We start from the raw sequence: 21,592 nt of genomic DNA on the forward strand, positions 1-21,592 counted from the left end.
GCACAGCCTTTCTTCATATAAATGTCAGTAGTGCAGTTATCATTTTCTTCCAGTGTGTCAGTGTGTCAGCTTCTATAAGTAACTGCTGTCCTCTGCTCTTCACAGAGGAGTGAGCTCTACTAGAAGGGCTAGTACAAGACAACAGTTGCTATCCTTCCCCATCTCTTCCATCTCTTAGTTACATTATGATTATTTTATGTTAATTTATATAACTTTATTAGCATTGTATTTTACCGTGTAGCCTCTTAAATGTGTCAAAAGAGCAGCATCTCCTACTTTGGGAACTGAAGGTTAAAAGACACACTGTTTGCAAACGATACAGTGCCAGAGTGAGACATAAGAAAATGAAAGCAGGAAAGAATCCGGCTACTGAAAGTAACTTTTTATTTCTATTTTTTTAATAGCAAAAACAAAACCTCTCCAGAAGATGGCCTTAAATGGACAAGACATAAGATAGCTGACCATTTATCTTCTGAAACACTATATTTCCGTTGTGTTTTCTGAATTAACCATTAACCAAGTTTTTATTCCTCTTACAAATGAGGCTCTTGGTTATATTATGTTTCTCCCACCTTTGGAAGGACAGTGTGTTGTGTTTAGGTATTTCCTGACTGGGGTGCACCAGGTAAGAGGTAGTTTGGAGGAAGGCTGTAGACCAGAGGAAGGAATGGAGACAAGGCATAGCTGAACTGTTCTGTGTAGCACATTCAGCTGTGAGTATTTTATCTGATTTTTTTTTCATTTGATGGTCTTCATCCAAAAAAAAAAAAAAAAAAAAGTATTTTTCCTATGGAATCTAGTTTAAGAAAATACCTATAAACCTAACAACCTATATTCAGTATAAACTTATGTTTCATTCAGCTTGGTTACCTAGAATACTTCTGATGACTGTTACATATAGGACAGTTGTCCCAGCCTTCTAGTCTTTTTGCTTTGGATGAAACAGTGCTGTCCACCTTTCATTAGGAGGTCCAAACATAAAACAAAAAGATCAGAGAGTGTCAGTCAATTACTTGGGGACTATTTTATACCTCTGTTCGCTTAGGTCTTTATTCCTTTTCTCAGAAAACAGTGAGTTCCCTTCCTGAGTAGTCTGTCACGAAGACTGAAATCTGTTCTTCTTTGGTTTGTTCTTCTTTGGCTCTTTGCTATGCATTTGGCTGTAGTTTGCAGTTATTTCCTTATATAATCAATTTTCTCTGAAATGTCCAAATTTATAAAAGCAAATGAAACAAAGTAACATGAATCCTTTTGGAACTTTGTTAGTTTGGAAGGACTAAAGAAAATGGTTTTATTTTCCAATGGATAAATATATACACCCAGCTGTATCCAGTAAACAATATTGAAACACCAAGAGTTTGATTAATCAGAAGTTTGACGGATCCTGCTTTGTCCCCAAACAGAGACCCCTTCTGAAGTCAAGCTAGCAATATCTGTATGTGCTTACTTGCCTGCTGAACTTCTGTTCCAGAATAGAATATTCTGGAACTTCTGTTCCAGAATAGTAGAAATTATTAGCCATATGATTTTGTGGCGCAGCAAGGAAGAATTCTGGGTCTTCTTGGTCTTCTACCACAGTGAACTCTGCAAAGTTCAAAGGAACTGAAAGTTCGAATGACTCTGTAGTACAGAAACATCATATATTTTGAAGTGAAATAACTAGCAAAAGAACTTATCATTTTATTATTTTATTTTATTTTATTTTATTTTATTTTATTTTATTTTATTTTATTTTATTTTATTTTATTTTATTTTATTTTATTTTATTTTATTTTATTTTATTTTATTTTATTTTATTTTATTTTATTTCACTGCAGCCATGGATTTACTGGGAAACTGTAATTTATTTATTTTTCCATGGCATTGTAGGGAATTAATATGCTGCCTACCACCATGGTTGAAAAATCTAATTAGCTGTCAAAAATAAAAATTTTCCTCAACTGTAATTATTTATGAAATTAAATGCAAACAAGCATCTACACGGAGTGAAAATAAGCAACAAAGTCCAATTTAAGCCTTCAGGAAAGGGTGAATCCTGAAAGGTATACCTGTGCTGATCCAGCTCTCTCTGAAGACATGCAGTTAATTCCATGTGAAAGTTAAAATAAGTTTAAGATACATAAGTTTCCCTAAGAGCCTGAAAAGGTTGTAGGTAATCACCCTTACAGGTAACCATCATTGCAGTTCCCCCTCTGGATGAAAATGGTAACAAGTGATCTCTGGGGTTTTATATGCTGCAGTTCAGTTGTTCAATGCTCATGCACTATCATTAAGTATTCTTATGACATGTTAAACCTGATCAGAACTTAGTATTGTATTCATTGGTAGGAACATTTATACTAATATGAGTATGAATTTACCAGTGGTAGATTCATACTGCTGGTAGATACCAGCAGTATGATTCTGTCAAAAGGAAGAATGGAGTTAAAAAGTAGACATTTTTTTTTTTTCCTGTATTTCAGAAAATTCAGCTGCCAAATCCTGCCTTGAGAACATGAGATGGGAATTTTCTCACTTGGTGTCTTCAAGAAAAAAGTTTGCTAAGCCTTTGGAGCTGCAAGCACTTAGCTCTTCACCTGTACTGTTTAGCAAAAAAATGTCCATTGCAAGTCATTTTACCTAATTTTAGCCAATGGAAATAAATAATTATCTGGACAAATATTTATGGACATTTTTTTAAACCATTCAAAACTGAATGTGTTATTTATTTTCCAGTGTTTCTCTTTATTCTTCAGGAAAAGCCTCACTCTGTGTTTTTTGTTTGTTTGTTTGTTTGTTTTGTTTTGGAAGATAGCTTTAGTTCAATTTGACCCTAACTGGTATTTGTTATATAGATCACGACATAAATTACTAAAAATAGTTTGAAAAAGCCAGATACACCTTGATTTAGAGAAACAAAGCTTAGGGGCTTTATATATATATACATGTATACATGTATAAATAAAAGAAAAACATTTTTGAATACTCGATGTTGATCACCATGTATTAAATGTGTATACCTTTCACAGAACACTAATGCTCATAATGGTGTAGTGAAGTGACATAATGGTGTTGTGAAGTGTTTTTTGAGGCAACAGCTCAAATATACTTTGTTGATAGTACAGTGACTCTAATCATTTCATATCAGGCTTCAAATGACTTATAGCAGTCAGAAAAATACAGTGAGAATTCTAGAGCTTTTTTTCTCCCTTTTGAACCTAAATCCTATGTCCTATGTCCTATACTCCCTTGTGAACCTTTTGGCTTGCAGTCACGAAATGGGAATTGGCAACATAAATTATTCTAGCCACCATTAAAAATTTACAGAAGAATGAGTCTTTATGCTTACAATATATGCAAATTTAGAAACATTACCAATCTGTTTCAGTTACACATTGGTGTACACTGCTAATTGAGATACACATTGGAAAGAATATAGCATAAAAGCTTCCTTTTAAAACATGGATTCAAATATTTATTTGGTATTTAATTCCAAATAAGTATTTATTAATATTTCTAGAATGACTGTAGTTTAAAAAACTATTTAATGTTTCTATATAATGTTACACACATTTTCCTATTGCATCTTTTTAATGGTTCTTAATTTTCTCTTTTGTTGAAAGGCAATATTTTTTTGTTACTTTTCCCAATTAAAATTAACTATCCTACTTTAAATAAAATGAAACAGTGATTGGTCAAATAATGCACATCAACATAAAAAAAATAAATGTTTCTTTGCCAAGAATACCCACATTTCTCATATAATTTGGTCAGAACTGAACAAAACTAGGTCAGGCTATGGTTGTTACCTTCAGATGAGCGCACAGCAATGATGAAGAATAGAAATTAGGTTTTAATGAAAAAGAGATAATTCCACAAGATTTCAGTCTTTACATGTTTGAATTGTACTATAGTGATAAATATTCTTTTATCTCAAAAAATATGCAGAGCATTTAGAAAAATGGAATCTGTAGTTCACAAAAATAATTGATGCTAGAAGTTGTCAGTGAAGAGGTAGCTGACCTGCTGTACACCTTTCCTTGCTTAGCAACATCCCTTAGCAACAACAGATTATTAGCACATATCATCAAATAGGAGAGAATCATGGATAACAAAATGCTAATAGTCTTTTGTATCAAATGGGAGGTGTATGAACCTTCAAGACTTTTTTTTTGTTGTTGTTGCTATTGTTTGGATAAAGTCACTATTCCCCTAGAGTTGTCTTTTTCATTAAATATTTCACTATTTTTAAATGTAAATTTTTGGTTTTGGCTTCTCATGTTTACACATTGTGTCAATAATTTATACTTAAATTCTCCTAAGATTCTAGATTTGTTTTTTATGACCATGAAATTCCCTCCTATGGTCCTCTACAGTCATTACTTTGTATATAAAGTTAAGTCATATCGATTTTATTTGAGACCCTTGAATATCTGAATCTGAAAATTCAATTATATACTCCAATTTCTATTTGTTCTCACAAATTTAATGCCAGGCATCTCCTCCCTATGTGCAGGAGGTACAGAGGTTTTACCAGTCTTCATAAAAAAAAAAAAAAAAAAAAAAAAAAAAAAAAAAAAACTTGTCATCGTGAAAAAAAATATTTTTTTAATACTGTTAGAAGACATCATGAGATTCCCTTTTGCTCAAAGATTACAAAATAAGAACTGCAGGCAAAAAGCAGTCTGATAGGATTTTCCTGAGTAGGCTTGGGCTGTTGCTGTAGATTAGTGACCCTGAGTGGAAGCAGAGTTGTGTGACTTGACTCCAGCAAGGGGAAATGCATCGGGGTTCATGGCAGACTAGAATGTATTTAGTACAGAGAGAGGGTATCAGCTAACCTTGAAATGGAAGCATTATCTCCAGATATGATGGGGTCAAATCCAAGACTGGACACTCTGATCTCCTCTAGGGTCTAACAGAATTTCTCATGTGCCACATTTAGCTTTTCTGGAGTACTGATGCTTTTTAACTGTTTTGTAAAAATGGAATCTGTCTGCCGTGCTACATGTGAGGTGCCTCAGTTTGCTTCATTTCTATAATAAAATACATTTTTTGAAACTCAATACAGTTTCTTTTTGTTTTGAAGAAAAATCCTCTACTTTGTTTGAAAATATATATCAGTAAAGAATAATACTTATGCTTAATTCCCAAGGCTTTTTTTTTTTTCTTCTATATAGTAATTAATGGACCCACAAGTCATGCCAATATAGTCTGCAGTATTCTTTAGCAATGTAAAAATCTCTTGAATTTTTGGAGAAATTTTAGGTATTGAATGATCTACTGTGCTTCTCTAGTACATAACAAACAAACAAAATAAAACCCCACCTTTATTAGTTTCCATAACTATATTTTATTGCAGGAACAACAGTTGTGTTGTATTCAAATGTGATTAATACAGTTGAATACATGTATAATATAACTAGTTATTTGCTGTACTGCAAGCAAGAGAAAAAAAATAAGTAAGAATTTTGTCCCATGGCTTTAATACTCTAATACTCATAAAACAATGGTACAAGTAATAACAAACATGATCTTCTGGAGAACCCAGCCTGTCTGTTGCACAGCCACAAATTGCTCTGTTGCATCTAGTATGTGTTTTTTAAGAAGCTGTGTTGTGCTCCTACATGCAAAATACTGGTATATTTGAGTTTCCCTGGGCCTGACCGGGACATACATACCTTGGCAGCCCTTCAGTGTTCAGGTTGTGAATGTTGCTGCTTAACTGAAATGGAAGCTTTCTGCTGCAAGAACCAAGGACTAATTCTCAGCTCATTAACTTATACATGAAAATTAGACTGTCTAGTCTCGCTTTGTGGACACTGTGGCTTTCTATCACTAGTCAGAGATGCTTGATGGCCACAGTAAATGACTGCATAGACCTTGTAGAATAAAACTCTGAAATTATCATTTTGCTCTTTAGCTGGAACAAGATAATAGATGAAATAAAAAAAAAAAAAAAAAAAAAAAAAAAAAAAGAGGGAGAGAGGGAGCGAAAGAAAGCTACATCTGTTTGAATGTTCCCGTAATGTTTCTGTAACTCTGGTAATTTCATACAGGATTTTCTCAACATTCCAGTGAACTGGACCTCTCCATGAACACTTCCTCTTACCCTCCCTCTTGCACAATCACTGTCCTACTAGCTGGTGCACAAATCCCCTCTCCATCCAGCCTTTTCCCTTTGAACTGCTGAGTTCCCCCATTTCCATTATGGATATTCTTGATTTTCTTTAAAAATGAAATGCTACTCTTCAAACCTTTGAGAAGGGATTGGTGAGAAAAAGAAAAGCAAAAACTTGTTAGTATAAATCCATGCAATGATGTTATTATAAAAATATATCATCATAAAATTAAGGAACATACATGCCATATTGCATGTATAAGATAGTAGAATTAAGTTACACAGAGAACCTAAAGTGAAATTTGAGCTTTTCACACTATAATTTGACATTGATAATTTTAAAAGGACATTAGTTACATGCTAATGCACTACTCATTTTTCTTTTTTATACTTTTATGTTTCCTTTCAAAAAGAAGAAAAATTGTGGATACTTACTTTTAGGGCTCAGGATCCTGGAAGGAAAGCATCCACACTCTATGCTTTATATCTTAATATCAAATCCTCCAAATTACCTTATTTTTTACCCTCCCATAACTCTCTTCATTAAAAATAAAGACACATAGTTTTGTTGTTGTTGTTGTTTTCAATTTTCTCTTTAACAGAGAAAATAAAGAAAACAGAAAAAAGATGCCAAATGCTAACAAGGCTCATGAGGACATTGTTTTGTAATATATGTTCAAATTACTTTTTTTTGTTTTGGTTACAACAATGTGCCTTTGCTACAAAGAAGGCTAATGGTGTCCTGGGCTGCATTAGGAGGAGTCTTGCCTCACAAATGAGGAAGAGTTTGTGAGGTCCCCTCTACTCAGCTTTGATGAGGCCATACCTGGCGTACTGTGTTTAGTTATGGGCTCCCCAGTGCAAGAGAGACATGGAGCTAGTTGAGTCCAATGAAGAGCCACAAAGATTATAAAAGAATTGGAGCATATGAGGAAATGCAGAGAGCTGGGACTGCTCAGACCAGAATAGAGAAGGCTCAGGGAGGATCTTATTAATGTATATAGATACTTGATGTGAGAGGATGTGAGAAGAGAGAGGGACAGGCTATTTCAATTGGTTCCCAGTGGCAGAACAAAAGACAGTGAGCACAATCTGACACACAGAAGGTTCTGTTTGAACATCATAAACACCATTTCTTTACTGTGTGTGTAACTGAGCACTTGTACAGGTTGCCCAGAGAGGTGGTGAATCTCCATGCTTGAAAATATCCAAGAACCATCTGGACATGGTTCCGTGCAAGCAGCTATAGATGGCCCTGCTTGAGCAGAGGATTATACCAGACGACCTCTGGAGGTCCATTCCAGCCTCAACCACTCTGATTCTGTGACTCCGTGAAACTATAAATCAGGATCAATTGGCAGTTACAGAGGCAAAACGAGTATTATCTGATATTGTTTGCAAGTTTTTTGATGCTTGCTTTACTTTATTGGATTGTCAGATATAATCATTTTGAGTTTCCATCTGTGGCATCAATGCCACAAAAGTCTTTATAGTTGTTATAGTCTTTAATATTTTAAAATTCACTACTCCTCCAGAGAAACTAGGAAAAAGAAAAAAAAAAGTTTTCTAGAATGATATTATTCATTCTTCACGGAGTCAGTATTTTTCTAAGATAGGAAATGGTCTTAAAATTACTTGAAGTACCTCAACTGCTGTCATTTTATAATTAACAGTTTGCTATTTAATTAGCAGGTTTCAATGCATTTTATTAGTGAATTACTGATGAGTAAATATGAATAGCTTGTATTATTTTGTTGATAACATACACTTAGTGCATTGTTAATCTGATAAAATGTCTCTAGGGTACTGTGCTTATCTGTTCCAGCCCAAATGATTGCAGTTGTATTGCACAAAATGATCTTAGCTGGTTAAAGGCTCTAAGCACTGAGAATTGTACCTGGAAGCAGCATTGATAAATGTATAAGGAAGTAAAGGTCATGGTAGGTCAATGCCAAGGATTCTGCCCTGGGAGAATAGGCAAACACAGAGAAAAGTTGGACTTGCTTACCTTTCTTTCATATAACATCTACCACAAATATCTGGAACATAGAAGGATGACCTAGTACCTTATTAAATTTTTCTCAGCAACAGGATATCCTTATAACCTGGAAACTTTGAAAGACTGACCAGCTCTTGGGAAAAGCAGGCAGCTTGTTTCCTTCCTGAAATGACAGTTGGGTTACAGATCATGGGGCTTTCAACTCCAATAAAAACTCCAGTAAGAACAAAATCAAAACAAAACAAAAAAAAAACACCACTGCTAAACTGTAGAAAATGTACGAAAATACAGGTCACCCTGTGAGAACTGAACATTTCAATGCAGCTTCCTCTAGGAATTTCCATCAAGAAATGAGCATTTCATCTCATGAATGAGATTTCATCTTCCTCCAGTAAGAAAGGAATATTTCATACACCTTCTTAGGTTTAGAGATTCACTGATGATTCACTGATGTCTTTTGAACATTAGAAAAGTGTAAAATAGGCAAATTAAACAAACCACAGGCATGACTGATACTAGATATCTCTGGAGATATTCAAGGCCTGTCTGGATGCCTACCTGGGCAGCCTGCTCTGAGGAACCTGGTTTGGCAGGGGGGTTGGACCCGATGATCTTTCGATGTCCCTTCCAACCCCTATAGTTCTGTGTGATTCTGTGTGATTCTGTAAATTTGGCTTAATAAAAAAATCCTTCGGTAAACTCAGCTTTTATAACTGAGATACAAAGAAGTATTAGCTTAATTTTAGATGAATATATTCTATGAGAACATGACTGGTTACAGTGTTCAGCATTCATGATAAGGTAAAAGCACATCTTCATCAGGGATCTGAAGCACATCTAAGGTTAACAAAATGCTGACATACTTTTTGTTGCTAGTAACGCTAAGGGCAAAGCCTCAACAGAGTTCAGCAAAGCCTTTAACCATATTTAACTTTAAACACCTTAGTTTTCCCTTTGCCTTCAAACGTTTTTCAGCTACATTGCAACAGACATCTTTAAGACATTTTAAGACCATCTCCTGCTCTACTCTGTGCTGGTGTGGCCTCACCTCGAGTACTGTGTGCAGTTCTGGGCACCACAGTACAAAAAGGATGTAAAACTGTTGGATGTAAAACTCTACTTTTGGAGAGTGTCCAGAATAGGGTAATGAAGATGGTGAAGGGCCTAAAGGGGAAGACATATGAGGAGCGGTTGAGGTCACTTGGCCTGTTCAGCCTAGAGAAGAGGAGGCTGAGGGAGGACCTTATCGCAGTCTACAGCTTCCTCAAAAGGGGAAGTGGTGGAGCAGGCACTGACCTATTCTCCTTAATCACCAGTGATAGAACCCGTGAGAATGGTGTCAAGCTGAGGCAGAGGAGATTCAGGCTAGACATCAGGAAGAGGTTCTTCACTGAAAGCATGGTTGTACACTGGAACAGGCTCCCCAGGGAAGTAGTCACTGCACTGAGCCTGTCTGAATTTAAGTGTTTGGCCTGTGCACTTACTCACATGGTCTAAAATTTTGGGTAGACCTGTGTGGTGCCAGGAGCTGGACTTGATCATCCTTATGGGTCCCTTCCAACTAGGTATATTCTGTGATTCTGTGATTCTGTGACACTGGTATTCTCACAGCACCTTATTAAGTTCCTTTTAAAATCTCTAAAATTAATCCATTTTCCTCATAGCAAAGAAAAATTAGGATTATCATATCAGTTTATAGTGTGTCTGTGCTGATGTTAAGTGTAAAGTTTTTTTGATTCGTATTAAGCTTATGCTATGCTCATTTTGCTGTTTTTTTTTTTTTGTTGTTGTTGTTGTTGTTGTTGTTTTTTTTTTGGTAAGGATAGCAAATTGATAAGCTTGTAATGAAAATACTTTCAACATCTTCCTTAATGCTCAAGTATCAATTGAGTTACATGAAGAGTCTTATATTCATTTTGATAAGCAGCTTCCCTAGGTATTTTTTATATTGGTAATCTCCAGCTGAGATAGGAAATCTCCAGTCATCCATATAGTATACTAGATCCAGTAGTCCAAGGTTCTTAGATTTATTACAACTTATTCTTTACAGTACAATCTCTCATACTCTGATATACTGGTTTTATCCTCAATGCATAAGAACATCCCATAAATACCCTATTGCTGCACAGTTCTCCCAAAGAAAACATATTTGGGAATCACTGCTTTCTAAATCTCCAGAGACAGTGTTTATGTACAGCGTGATAGTGATGAAAATCCAGTGAGAACGAAGGTTTTATGGCCCACAAAACTTCTGAGGACAGGATTCTGTCAGGTGGCCAAGGTGTGCTGCCTCTTCATAGCCTCCATGCCTAGACTCTTGCGCTTAGTTGAGAAGAGGCATAAATGTTTTCTTGGATTTGTCTGCCTTGTCAAATATTCACGTAAAGTAGAACATACTTTTAAAATCAATTGGCTACTAACTTTCCTTAAGGCAGCTAGAAATATCTCATTCTGAGGATATTTTTTTAGTTCCTGTATCTTTATGTATTGAATGCTGAGTCTTTCTTGGACATCTGATTTTTTAACCTTAGCTCTTATGTAATACTGAGGTTAATTTAAACAATTCCTTTGGTAGTTTCTGTTGTCAGACTAGATATTCAACCCTCACTTATTAAATGATAGACTTGCTTCTCCTACATAAACTCCTTGGTTTTGTCCAGCATTTATGTTGCAACAGAGAGGCTGTTATCATGTCACAATATGGTATCCCACTGGCATTATCTCCTTACAGGAGTAAATATCTGTATAAATAGTTGTGGAGAAAAAAATATTTTGGGAGTATATGCATATTACCTCTGAGCACTGTGCTTAAGCTACCATACTGACATTTTTCACATCTGCTCTTGCTGAATTTGAACTGCCGTTGCAAAAATTAATGGCTGCTTTTTTATTTTGTCCTTCAGTTTCAGCATCCTTTTTGCACAATGAGTTTCTGAGACATTCTATGGTTGTCAAAACATGTGCAAAATACTGAAACAGTAGTAAATATAAATTAACCATCTAGATAAATATAGGCCTTACTAGAGAACAATAAAAAGATGCAGACAATAGAAGGCAGGACTATTGAAATAATGGTTTCCATCATATCCCTTCAGTTCCAAAAATATCACTAAAAGGTACAATTGCTCTTGTCAATCACACCTTTGTCTCAATTTGACTAAAACCTTCCACCTACATTAGAAATCCATTAGCCATACTGCTTTTATGACAGGTTCATTACTCCACGAGGCGGGATTTTTTCCCCCTATTTATCAAATCATTCTTTAGACTCCATTTTTGTGTCTATTTTACATGGCAGCCTGAGACCACAGAGCTGCCTGTGTGCAATGATTTAGGGGAACTCAAACAGGACCAAACAAATTAGATGGTCACTGTGAATAACTCATGACATTTCTTCAATTTCTTCAGCATATATCCAAGAGGCAAGGCTACTGATGGTAGGAAATGTTTTTGATTATGAGGGCATTATGAAGATTTGAGATTGAAGTTAACAAAAAGAAATAAACTCAGACCCTGACAGATGAGTTGAAATGATTAAGTTATCGAAAAATAATTATGTTCCTGAATACAGGGTGAGACATTGTCTCAAACTATTTTTGAATGATGGAAGTTTGTACTAACTGGTGACTGTGGGCATCCAGTCTTGGGAATTTTAAACTGAAAAGATTTTCAGAGAGAATATTTCACTTTTGGAAAATTAGGTTTTATGGGGATTTCAAGTCTAAAACCATAGGCAACTTTTGAAACAAATTTGCCCTGATTTTGTTTTCATTTTCTAATGAAAAATGACTGAAAAAAAAAAAATGTCTTTTAAGTTATTTTAGAATACAAGCTCCATTTAAAAAATGTTCTTAAGTACTTTTGAAAACTATGACCTTTGTACATTTCACAAGAAACAAAGAAAAAAAAAGAATGGAATTGAGAGAATGTTTGAAAGACTAGCAAACTACATGTATATACTCTGAGAGGGAAAACCGTTTTTTATCTGTTATGTTTTCAGCTTTTTGTATACATACATGGCTGTAGTTCAAGAAGAGATAGTGCATAAATTATGACCTATTTTTGATAGATTTTGAATAATATTAAAGGAAGGTAAATTTACCTTTCCAAAATGTCTGTGTTCATTAAAAAGTTTAAAAGTGCTGATAGTGAACTCAGAGAAGAGAAATATTAGTATGTGTTTTCTGCATTGAACAGAAAACTCTTAGCAATACATGTACAGATATAAATCTCAAATTAATAATTTGCCATAAAATTTTCAGAGCTGTACTGAAGATTCAAAAGGTCTGTCAATGACCTTTGTGTGGGTTGTTAAATAAATAACCACACATGTAGATTCCAGTGTACAGTGCCTGTCTACACAATAGACACCCAGACTAGTTCAGTGGATGGGCTAGCTTACAACTGGTGCTGTGCAGTTACAGTGCTTATGGTCTCCAGCTGTCCTGTCTAGAGTATTCCACAGAATTGTGACATATGGGTTTACCAGATTGGCCAAGCTAACTCAGTAATTTCTGTGATCCTTTAAGGATGTGTCCCAGATGTTTACTTGGCATTTGTCAGCTAATGCCTGACAATTAAACTACAATGTTTCCCATCAAAAAATATTGATCCTCGATAATGAATCTTGCTAGATTGTTTATTTGGGGGATTGAAACAAGAGAAACACGGTCTATCCACCAAACATAAAACATTAACAAAATAAAAATTCATTGCAACACTGGATTGAATTTGAAAAGTAATTCTTAATTAAAAAGTATCACTTACAATGAACTCTCAATGTTGCATTTGCTATTTTCTAGCCTATAGTTTCTGAACAGTTAGAATGTTGTTTCAAAATGATGTCATGGCTTAAATTAACCTATACTTTAAATAATCTGGGTGGTGGTAGTATTTTTGTTTAAAGAATTAGATTAGATAATTACAAATGAATAAACTATTTGCTCTGCTAGGCAAATAAAAGTTTCACTTCTACTGAAATTAAATGGAGCACTACAAATTCAGCTGTAACAAAATTTTCATTTTTGTTGATTTCACAGCATCTCTGCAAATGTCGTCTGAGCTAATATTTTTGTCTTCTCTTTTTCATACCAGTCACTCTACCTCCTGCAAACTACAGAAAGGAAAAGACTTGACATTTGAAAAAATATTTAAAACTGAGTTTACAAGTCTTCTGAATGTGTTTTCAAAGATGATGAAAAAAAAAAAAAAAAAAAAAAAGTATATATATTTAATTAATTATTTTATTTATCTATTGAAGACCAGCAGTTCAATGGCAATAGAGAAGCTCTGGAAAGAACAGATTCTTTTCCATAGAAAGGTAGACTTCTAGATGTTGACTGGGAGAGCACTAATGCTCAAGTGGCTTTCCTTCAATATGGATGAAATATTTACCTAGTGAAGTAATGTGAGGAATAAATAATTTTATCAAAAGGAATGGAATAGAATGGAACGGAACAGAACGGAACATAATAGCTCTGCTGGAAGGGACCTACTATGGTGTTTTCATAGCAATGCGTGGCTAAGGTGCTAAGGTCTACCACACCACTCTCTCACTCCCCCTCTTCAGCAGAACAGGGGTGGAAAATATGAAGGGGAAAAAAAAAAAAAAAAAAAAAGACACAGAAATTGCTCACTAATTACCATTATGGGCAAAATAGTCATAGCAATGAATGACAATTCATAATTGACTACAGCAGAAACTAAAGGCAAACTAAAGACACCTTCTGTCTTCTGGCTCCTTTCTCTGAGTGGCACAAGGGAAAGGGAATTAGAGTTATGGTTAGTCTATACAGTTTTGAAATCTGCTGTTCCTTCATCATCACCCTTATTCCAATATGGGGTCTGTCCCACAGCATGCAGTCCTTCCTGAAATTATCCATTGTGGGATTCCCACAGACTGCAGTTCTTCAAGAACTGCTCAAACATGGGTCCATACCACAGGGTCCATCTGTAAGGAGCAAACTACTCCAGCATGGATTCCGCACAGGCAGCAGCTCCCAACATACCACCCACTCCTGCCTGGGCTCCTCTTTCAGGTCCACCTGCTCTACCATGGGCTCCTCCACAGGCAGCAGCATGGAGTTCTGCTCCACTATAGTACCCCACAGGCTGCAGGGGGATTGTCTGCTCCAACATGGGCCTCTCCACAGGCCACAGGGGAACTTCTGCTCTGGCACCTGGAACACCTCCTGTCCTTCTCCTGCACTGACTTTGGTGTCTGTGGGATTATTTCTCTGTAGATTTTATCACTTGTCACTCCCAGCTGCTGTCACTTTTTAAAATATGCTATTACAGAGGTGCAACCAGAATCTTTCATTGGCTCAGCTTTGGCCAGTAGCAGGAACCTTTTGAAAGAAGCTGGGACTGGCTCTTATCTAACATGGGGTTCTGGATTCTTCTCACTGAGGCCACACCTGCAACCCTTTCACTACCAAAACCTCACCATGGAAGCCCAATGCAAAAGTATCATCAGGTCCAACTGCTTGACCACTTCAGGGCTAACCAAAAGTTAAAGCATGTTATTGAGGGCATTGTCCAAATGCCTGTTGAACACTGACAGGCATGGGGCATCAACCACCTCCCTAGGAAGACAGTTCCATTTTTTGACCAACCTCCTCATGCATGGTAAAGAAAGGTTTCCTAATGGCCAGTCTGAACCTCTCCTGGAGCAGCTTTGTTCCCATGTGTCCTGTCATAGATGACCAGCGAGCAGAGACTGGCACCTCCCTCTCCACTTCCCCTCTTCAGGGAGTTGCAGAGAGCAATGAGCTCACCTCTCAGCTTCCTTTTCTCCAGACTGGACAATGCTCAGCCTCTCCTCACAGGACACGCCTTCCAGCCATTTTACCAGTTCTGTTGCCCTCTTCTGGGTGCTTTCAAGGATTTTAACATCTTTCCTATAATGTGGAGCCCAGAACCACACGCAATATTCAAGGTGAGGTTGCACTAGTATTGAATATGGTGGGAGAATCACCCCTTTTTGCCAGATAGCTATGCTGTGTTTAATGCATCCCAAAATGCAGTTTGCCCTCCTGGTTACCAGGGCACACTGCTGGCTCATGTTGAGCCTGCTGTCTACCAGCACCCCCAGATCCCTTTCTGGAGAGCTGTTCTCCAGACACTTGTCTCCCCGTCTGTGCATATGGCCGGTGCTACTCCATCCCAGGTGCAGAACCTGTCATTTTCCTTTGTGGAACTTCATGACATCAGTAATCGCCCAGTGCTCCAATCTATGCAGAACTCTTTGCAAGATCTCTCACCCCTCCAGGGAGTGAACAGGACCTCCCAGTTCAGGATCATCAGCAAACTTGCCGAGGATGCACTCCATTCCTGCATCCAGATCATTGATAAAAACATTGAACAGGACTGGACACAGAATTGAGCCCTGGGGAACACCGCTGGTGACCGGCTGCCCATCAGATGTAGCCCTGTTCACTACAACCTTTTGAGCTCTACTGTTGAGCCAGTTCATCAACCAGCATAACGTGAACCTGTTTATCTCCCAGTTGGACCATTTATCTAGAAGGATGCTGTGAGGGATGGTCCATGGTTTTCCCTTTATCCACCAAGTGACCTTATTGTAGAAGGAGATCAAATTACTAAGACAGGACTTACCCTTGATGAACCCATGTTGACTATGCCTGATCGTAGCTTTGTTCTTTAATTGCCTTTCAACAGCACCCAGGACAATCTTTGGACTAATAAAAATGAATAAACAAATAAAATTGCATGCCTAAAGTAAAATTCTTCCATTTTCAATACTAGCAAAGTATTTTCTTTCCTTTTTTAGGAGCAAAGAGTTTTAAAAGAAATGAGTTTAAAAATTATCAACTGAATTTACATGCTACATTCCCACCTCCAAGTAGGCATTTTAGTCTGAATCGTGATGAAAATTAATTAATTTTAAATTTATAATACCGTCAATGTAACACTTCCCAAACACTTATATATGGCCTGTGAAAAGCTAGGATTCTGGACAACTCTTGCCTCATATAACAGTTTCACTGGCAAACCTGCCAGGCACCAGGGTTTGAATTTATTTTTCAAGGTTCTAATCTTTAAATTATCATTTGTATTTCTTCTTGAAATACATTTAATACTAAATCTTTTTAATTAAATATTTTTGTATTACTCCTTTCATATTTCATGAATAAAAAAAAAAAAAAAAACAAATAATGACTGCATATTTATTCCAGTTGGGATTAAAATTCTCTACAAACTTGACCTTGTCATAAAACCAGTTTCCTGTACCTTGGATACATGTCTTGGCATAAGCATTAACCCAAACACATCGAGACAGATTTAAACTCCCAAAACATACGTGAAATTATTCCTAAAAATAGGTTCTATATACTTTATAAACTAAGATATAATTTAAATCATATTCCTCATACATGCATTCCTATTCGGTTCTTTCAACAAGGAACAACTAGAAATAAATTCCTTTCAAGGCAATCAGAACTAATTCTAAACAGCACATCACTTTGTCCTCTCAAACTATTTAAATTTTAGTCCCTTGCATTTTTCTCATTATATCATAAAGAATTAATATGCAATGACTTCTGCTTGAGAATATCTCTTTACAATTCAAAGTATATTGCCTAAATTGTAGTCTATTATCATATTTGTCCTTTCAAATACATTAACATTTACTGTGTTGCATGGATAGTTTTCTCTAATATCTTTATTTGTATTATATGGTACTTCCAAACCACACAAAATTGTGACAGTGGTATTGTAATATATGGGCTGAACCAAGTGTTTAATGTTTATCTGTAACACTGCAGTTGGAAAAAAATATATTCTACTGCAGTCCATAATATGAGTCTCACAAATGTAATATTTGCCATTAAACTACTCATTTGATAGGCACAAGTAAAGCAACCTAGTTTCCTTCATTTTCCTACATTAATTAGGAGAGAGATTAGACACAAAAAGAAACAAACAACAAAAAGTAAAAACATGTATTTCTAAGCCCTGAGTTTGATAAGTCAATGTCTAAATTACAGAAGATGTGTATAATGGCCTATTGGTATAGCCCATGACATAAACAGAGAGGAACATTTGAGAAGTTACTTATATTGTGCTAAAAACTGTAATAATGTATTTCATTTTTGTAATATCAATTATAAACGGACTTCAAAGTAACACACTTAAAGTTCTCTTTAATTTAGGACATATGCAGACTCTCACAAAAGTGTTTTTTTACAATATGTCAGAAAGAGAAAATAGACAAATCAATACCACCATCACCATTTTGTGAAAAAAAAAAAAAAAAAAAAAAAAAAAAAAAAAAAACAATGTATCAAACAGTGCTTATAAGTATATCGTGGTTTAGCCCAGCCGGCAGCTAAACACCACACAGCCGTTCACTCACCCTCCCCCCTCCCTCTCTGGGATGGGGGAGAGAGGTGGAAAGTGAAGCCCGTGAGTTGAGATAAGGACAGTTTAACAAGACAGGAAAATAATAATAATAATAATAATAATAATAATAATAATAATAATAATAATAGTACAATGATGATAATAGTACTTCTAATAATAATGTGTACAAACAAGTGATGCACAATGCAATTGCTCACCACCCGCTGACCGATGCCCAGCCTAACCCCAAGCAGTCCAGTCCCCTCCCCCCTGGCTAGCCACCCCTATATATTGTTTAGTATGACGTCAGATGGTATGGAATACCCCTTTGGCTAGTTTGGGTCACCTGTCCTGGGTCTGTCCCCTCCCAGCTCTTGCTGCACCCCCAGCCTGCCTGTTGGCAGGACAGAGCAAGAAGCTGAAACGTCCTTGGCTTGGTATAAGCACTGCTCTGCAACAATTAAAACATTGGGGTGTTATCACCACTCTTCTCATCCTAAGCCAAAACACAGCATTCTACCAGCTACTAGGACGAAAATTAACTCTGTTCTAACTGAAACCAGGACAAAGTAACATTAATATTTAGCAATGTATATTAAACTGTAAGTCCTGTTATCAGTTTCATGTGGGCAGACATTCTGAATGCATGAAGCCAATTTTTTTATGATTTACAGATGACATAATTAGGCCTCTTTGTATAATAGGTTAACTGGAATAAGAATTCTTATACAGATAAAAATACTCGATGAAAGCAGTTTTAGTTCATATATGGTAATGACAACATGTTCCGTAGTTTGTGGTATGCTGTAGTGTCTGAACTAAAACCCATCACAGTCAATTAGACTGCTTAAGGTATTCAAAGTTAAAGATATTTTGAAGTGCTTGGTTGAAATTATGAGCTGAAAGAAAAAAACTTATATACCTTTTGAGGTAACAACTTCTTACAGAAAATTGTTCAGATTTTCTAAGAAACTGCTCATTTTAGTAAGGAAAAATGTTCTGTAATACCAGAAATTATCATTCTCACTGAGAATGTGGTTACACTCAATTGTTGAGAAAATGATATAATCACTTAGATTGGAAAAGACCTCTAAGATCATCTAGTCCATCAGAAGACAGAATTTGAAAACCTGTGTTTATGTATGCACATATTTATGTCTACAAAGTATGATGAGTACAAGCATCCTGTGGTGGGTTAAACTTGGCTGACAGTCATACTCTCACCCAGATGCCCCCTCCCTCCTGCCACCCTGCCTCTTCAGCAGGGTGGAGGATGTAGAGGGGAGAAAACCAGGAAAGAGGCAATGAAGAAGTTTGCAGGTCAAGATAAAAACATGCAAATTACTTGCCAATTACCATCACAGACAAAACAGACTCAACTAGGGGAAAATGAATTTAATTTATTGCAAATTATTAATATTCAGGAATTGAGAGTATATATACATACATACATATACATATATATATGTATGTATGTGTATATATATACATATATATATGTGTGTAAACTTAAAACAACACTTTTCCTACCACTTTCACAGGCTTCTTTACTCCAGACTCCACTACTCCTTCCTAGCATAGCACAGTGTGGATGGCATGTGGGAGAGGGTTATGATCAGTTAGTTTCTCTGCTGCTCCTTCCTCCTCACACTTTTCCACTGCTCCAGCACAGGCTCCCCACAGGATGCAGCTCCTTCAGGGCTTATCAGCTTGCCCTGGCATGGGTCCTCCATCCACTCTGGTGCTGTGGCTCAACTCTTGCTGCTCTGATTGTGGTGTTCCTCTGTTGCTTCTCTCTCTTTTTGTCCCTTCTCCTCCTCTTTCTGTCCATCACTTTCCATCCCCTCCTCCTCAGGTTGTCCCCAGGGTGCCACCATCTTGGCTGCGGGGCCCGGCCGTGCCCTGCAGTTGGAGCCAGCTAGGGCAGCTCTGGCATTGCTTCACTGAGGCATCCCCCAGCAGAACCTGTGCATACTGGCACACAAGTATGGAAATAGTATATGTGCATCTATCCACTCTCTTTTGACATACATTTGTATATGGATATCATCTGTTTTTCATATATGCAAGGAAAATAGAGAAGGGAAAAGAATCAGCATAAAATGCACTCACCAGGAGACATTTCATTCTACAGAAATGCATACATAGAGTAATCTACAACTTGGAAACATAATCATGAAAAAGACAGATGTATATTCATTGAACTCATTCCATTTCATAGCCTGATCAGTGACATCTGTGAGTTAAACTGACAAGATTTTACGTTTTTATATTCTGACTGTATCCTACATATTTGTATACAGCAACAGTTTAGATGTCATGGCAGAAAGGTTCCAGTTCATTGTTAAACAGACACTTCTAGTAAAGGTTTATTTTGTATATAAACAAGGTGTGAAATTAAGAGTTTTGTTGAAAGAGATTACTTCAGATGATTACCCTTATAAATTTTCTTTTTCACAGAACATATTTCATTCCACTCAAAGTCAGAACAAAGCGAAAATGTCCTACCAAAATGTCTCACTGGTATTTTGCACTTTATGAACTGTCAGTATGATATAATGTAAAATCAGAAACACATATATAACTATATCACAATCCAGTGGAACGGAAAATCTGCAGAGAAAGCACTAGAAAGAAATTAGGGAGAATGACATAAAATATAAAATTGAATGAAGGATGTTACTGGTAATTTGTGCTGTTGACCAAAGCCTATTTCTGTTCCAACTAACTTTCTCTCCCTAAAATAAAAAGAAAGCTTGTTAAAGATAGTAATTTCTGACCCCTACAGCCCAATGCTGGACAGAAAGGACTGGTGATAAACAGGCTGTTTAAGATCTCCTGGAAGTAAAAGATCTAACATTGCTCTGACAGCACAGAGCTAGAAAGCTGCCCCTCTCACTGCATGATGACTTCTTGTGACCCAAGGACTTAGCACCTGGTGAAAAGACATAAAAGCCAGCTCCTGGAGTACAAGCTCTCTCCTCATGCTTTTATAGGGGCTGGGCTTGGGACAGCTAAATGTGTTGGCAAAGTGTTGCTATTCCTTTTCTAGAGAATGGCTCTAGCTCGTATACTTCATATGCTGCTTTAAACTCTGCCAAGCTCCAAGGTCACCCTAACACTGGCCCTATAATCTGTGAGTCATAACTCACACCTCCACAGTCCTGCTCTGTTGCACCCAACAGATACCAGGTGAAGTAAAAAATCTGTCCTCGCTTTTAGGAAGCATAATCTTCATGTCATTAAGTAGAAAGATCTCCTGAAATATGATAACATATTCATTCTTATTACAGAGTTAAACATACTCCCTTACAATCCCCTGAAATAAGAGTTTATATAGCTTCCTTTCCAACAAAAAGATCTTTTCCCTTCTCCTTTCCACCTGTACAGCCTCAAATGATCTTTAATAACTCAGTAGACAGATAAAAATAATATTCTTTTTGTTAGTAGTAAGATTTATTATTCTAGACTATAAGACAAAATATGTGCTCATTTGTCTTCAGCCATCATTTTCTTCTAACCATACATTTCCCTATGGGAAAGAACACAAAGCCAGACGGAAAGACCGAATGTGTTTACAAGATAAGAGAATGTGAATGACATTTAGCCAGGTCACGATCATTTATGCTGATGTAAACTTGGATTAATTTCATGATAATGTTCTTCATAGGGGTGCCACCAGTGTGGAACTCTAGCTGAGCAAAAACTACCAAAGGAGGGCAGGGAGGTACTGTGGCAGGACACATCTGGAGACTTTAGGTTAATAATGGGGGGGGGGGGGGGGGGGAGAGAATGGACATTTAAGCAAATTGTTTTCAGGATATTTCTATGCTTCCTTTTGTTCCTGAGAAATAAATATCAATCTGTTATTAAATAACGAAGATATCACTTTCTGTGGGAATTTGGATCTGACTCATTGCAAGGGCTAAAATAGATATTTTAGTTTGTGAATAATCCTAGCTAAATTTGCCAACCAAAAGTAGATAGAAAATTTCAGATAAAATTTACAAAGAATCTCTAAACTTGTCATGATATTTGTCTGAGCTGAACTATTAAATTTATATTTTATAATGTAATTATAGTGTAATTATAATGTAATTACATATAAACAAATGTTAAACTAACTT

At 36.4% G+C, this 21,592-nt stretch overlaps 1 long non-coding RNA gene across 1 annotated transcript in view; it reads left to right on the forward strand.

Annotated features, from left to right (window-relative positions):
- LOC311442176 overlaps positions 1–21,592 on the forward strand; it is a 507,255-nt gene that overhangs the window by 363,230 nt on the left and 122,433 nt on the right. The window lies entirely within an intron of this gene.

Source organism: Aythya ferina (genome assembly GCF_964211825.1).
Source record: "Aythya ferina genome assembly, chromosome: 1".
NCBI lineage: Eukaryota > Metazoa > Chordata > Aves > Anseriformes > Anatidae > Aythya > Aythya ferina.